Source organism: Silene latifolia, unplaced genomic scaffold (genome assembly GCF_048544455.1).
Source record: "Silene latifolia isolate original U9 population unplaced genomic scaffold, ASM4854445v1 scaffold_333, whole genome shotgun sequence".
NCBI classification, from domain to species: domain Eukaryota; kingdom Viridiplantae; phylum Streptophyta; class Magnoliopsida; order Caryophyllales; family Caryophyllaceae; genus Silene; species Silene latifolia.
The window spans coordinates 97,627-101,525 of record NW_027413265.1 but is presented as its reverse complement, the minus strand read 5'-3'; the positions used below and the strand labels follow the sequence as shown (position 1 = coordinate 101,525).

The 3,899-nt window shown below is 38.8% G+C and overlaps 1 non-coding gene across 1 annotated transcript; it reads left to right on the top strand.

The window, feature by feature from the left end:
• The first annotated feature begins 1,679 nt into the window (after positions 1-1,679).
• Positions 1,680-1,786, top strand: LOC141639317 (small nucleolar RNA R71). The gene has a single exon (XR_012542467.1). It is a non-coding gene; the product is annotated as a small nucleolar RNA R71 (small nucleolar RNA).
• Positions 1,787-3,899: the final 2,113 nt, after the last annotated feature.

The following is a 3,899-nucleotide window of genomic DNA, read 5'->3' as shown; positions in this document are numbered from 1 at the left end:
CTCTCATTGTCTTGTCAAGATTAAAAGTGATTGTTTTATCTCCCACTTCAAGGGTGAGCTCTCCATGTTTTACATCGATCACCGCTCCCGCGGTGTGCAAGAAAGGTCTTCCTAAGATAATAGGAATGTTGGAGTCTTCATCCATATCAACAATAACGAAATCTACCGGGATGAAGAATTTGCCAATTCTTACGGGCACATATTCCCATACCCCTAAAGGTGTCTTTGTTGATCGATCCGCCATTTGAAGCGTGATATTAGTGCACTTGAGTTCTCCCATTCCTAGCCTCTTGCTTACCGAGTATGGCATGACACTTACACTTGCCCCAAGGTCACATAAAGCTTTGTTGATTGTAGTGTCACCAATAGTGCATGGAATGGAGAAACTTCCCGGATCCTTGAGTTTTGGAGGTGAACTTCCTTGAAGAATAACACTACTCACTTTAGTGAAAGCAATAGTCTCAAGCTTCCGGATGGATTTCTTCTTTGTAAGAATATCATTCATGTATTTTGCATAGGCCGGAACATGATTGATCAATTCCGTGAATGGAATCGAGACTTCTAAGTTCTTCACAATCTCCATGAACTTTCCAAGTTGGTCATCAAACTTAGGCTTAGCTTGACGACTCGGAAAAGGAAGTCTAATAACAATAGGCTCCTTCTCTTTGGCCTTTTCTTCATTCTTCTTTGAAGCTTCTTGAATGGTGGGTTCTTCTTTCCTAGAGTTTTGCACAACTCTTTCCTTATCACTAGTCTCCACAATGTCATCATCAATTTGCTTCTTTTGCCCTTCATATCTTGTACCACTCCTCAAATGGATGGCACTCACCGATTCATGTCTTGGGGGATTACTTTGAGGTGGTAATTGCCTCTTTTGTCTTTGAGAGCTAGAAGATGCTAATTAAGTCATTTGGGTTTCCAACATTTTGGTGTGGTCTAGGATGTTTTTGATGGTGATGTCTTTTGCGTGACTATCTTTTTGCATTTGAGTGAAAAATTCTTGTTGGTTCTTTTGCATTTGGAGGACCGCTTTTTGAACATCAAAACCTTGGTCATTGGATTGATTGTTTGGAGTTTGATTTTGATAACCTTGGTTTTGGTTGTAAAAGGGTCTTTGAGCTTGGTTTCTCATTGGAGGTGGGGTGTATGTTGTTTGAGGATTTTGAACATTTTGGCTTTTGTATGAGAGGTTTGGATGGAATTTGGTGTTTTCATTGTAATAGTTTGAATAAGGGGTACCACTCTTGTATGCTTGGAAAGCATTCACTTGTTCATTTGTTCCCCTACATTCACTTTGGTCATGTCCCAAAGTTCCACAACTCTCACATACTCCACTTGGAATTGATGAAGATGCCACCATGGCATTTACATGTTGCTTAGGTGATTTGGAGGCTTCTTCAAGTTTAGCCATAGCCTTCTCAAACTTCAAGTTAATGGTATTAATATGAGCACTAAGTTGAGCACCCAATTGAGTAATAGAGTCCACTTCATGCTTTCCTCCTCTATTAGCCTTCTGAGGTCTACTATATTGTGGGTTATGGACCGCCATTTCCTCAATCTTGTTCCATGTTTGATTATCGTCAACTTCGGTGAACATACCATTTGATCCCATGTTGAGAATGTTTCGGGAGTCTTCATAAAGACCATTCCAAAATTGTTGTACCAAGAACCACTCGCTAAGGCCGTGATGAGGACATGAGCGGTAAGTTTCTTTGAATCTCACCCAAGCTTCATACAAATATTCTTCGTCCCTTTGTTTGAACCCGGTGATTTGGACTCTTAACATGTTAGTCTTTTTTGGAGGATAGAACTTTTTGTAGAAAGCAAGTGCCAATTTATTCCAAGAGTCAATACCAAGAGTAGCCTTATCAAGGCTCTTTAACCATTGTTTCGCGGTACCAATCAAAGAAAAAGGAAATAAGACCCATCAAATTTGGTCTTGAGTAACTCCGGTTTGAGAAATCACATCACAATAGTCACAAAAGGTCTCCATATGAGAATGAGGGTCTTCACTAGGCATCCCCCCAAATTGGCTTCTTTCGACTAATTGGATAAATGCGGATTTTGCAATGAAATTACCGGTCAAATGTTGTGGTGTGGGAGTACCATTGGGTAGGTTCTCCTCAGTTGGTACGGAATGTGATGAAAATTTAGGCATTGTGGGTTGATTTTGTGGTTGATTTTGTGTTGGGTTATCCTCTCTTTCTCTTGCAAAAGGGTTGATGAACTCAATGGTATTTGGTTGAATATCCACAATCTCACCAATACCTCTCAAAGTATTTCTAACAAGTCTTCTATTGTTGGTCAAAGTTCTTTCAATTTCAAGATCAATGGGTAACAAGTTACCTTGTGATCTCCTAGGCATGCAAAATATCAAACAACTCGAAAATAATTAGAACAAACCTTGAGGAGTTTTACTTCCCCAAGGTAAAGAAAGACACAACTAAAAAGAATTAAAGAAAATCAAATCAAGTTAACACCGTCCCCGGCAACAGCGCCATTTTTGGTCGGTTCTATTTTTCGGTTACTTGTCGTTAAGAGTTACCTACCCCAAAACAATATTTATAATTTCACAAACTACTCTACTATTAGTAAAGAGGTAAGTAAAGGTCGGATCCCAAGGGACGGGTATTGATGTAGGATTTTCGATTGCAAATGGTCGTGTCTAAGGGTGTCACAATTTGAATTGAGGTAGGAGATCAACTAAACTAAATAACAAAGTAAGTAAAGTAATGAAAGCAAGCAAGATGATTAAAATGAGATGTAAACAATTGATTAAAAGCACTAGGGTGTCATGGGTTCATAGGGGATTCATGGGATTTGATCATACAAACATGTTTTCTACTAGATGCAAGCAATTATTGTTGTGATGGGATCGAGTTAATGTATATCTTACAATCCCTAGGAAGGTTTGGGTCCCGAAGCCGAATCGATTAGATTGTACAACACCTACAAGTCGACTTAATCCTCCCTATCCAACTATATGCATGGTCTAATGAGACTCGAGTTGGTTTATGTCTTACAAGTCTCATTGAAAAGGTAAGTGATGGGTAAAAAATGCAAGGATTCATAGGCTCGCATTTCATCAAACATAACATGTGCATAAGTTGAAATCACAACAAGCAAGCAAATTAATTATGAAAGCATATTAGATTAAGCATGAATCAATCCCCATGTTGGTTTCCCCTAATTCCCCATTAACCCTAGTTAAGGTAAGTACTCACTCATTATCAAGTTTAACATGCTAACAAGGTTGACAATCATTCTAGCAAGGCAAAACATGATGAACAAATCAAGATGATTAACAATAATTAAGAAGGATTAAGAGAGAATTATACCTAAAAAGATGATTCAAAATAATAAAGCAAAGAATAATAGAAGTACTTGATGATTGATGAAAGGTTGTCAATCCTCCAAATAAACCCCAAATAATCTTCAATTACCCAAAATAAATGATGAACAATAGAGAAATTAAGGAAAGATTAAGAAATGAGATTTGTATTAATGTTAAATTAAGAGTTGATTACAAGATTAAGAGAGTATTAAGACTTAATTAGAATAAGATTAAGATGACATGCTAATCTAGGTAGTACAATGGGGTATTTATACTAGAGATTAGGTATAAAGATTAGGGTTACTAAGGGCTTAAATGACTATTAAGACCCTTAAGAAAAGTTGAGAAAGTGCTCCTCTCCAAGGAGATGCTCATCTCCGTTTTGGTGGTCTTCAAGTAATACGCTCATCCCGAGCGTCTTGGCTGAGGGACGGTTTGTTCTGCCTGAGGATCTGAGCAGATTGTGGGTCGGGACGCTCGGATCATTTGGCCTCAAAACGAGCGTCTTGGCCACGGGACGCTCGGATTGTAGCAGGGGGAGACGCTCGTCCTGGGCATTGCGACG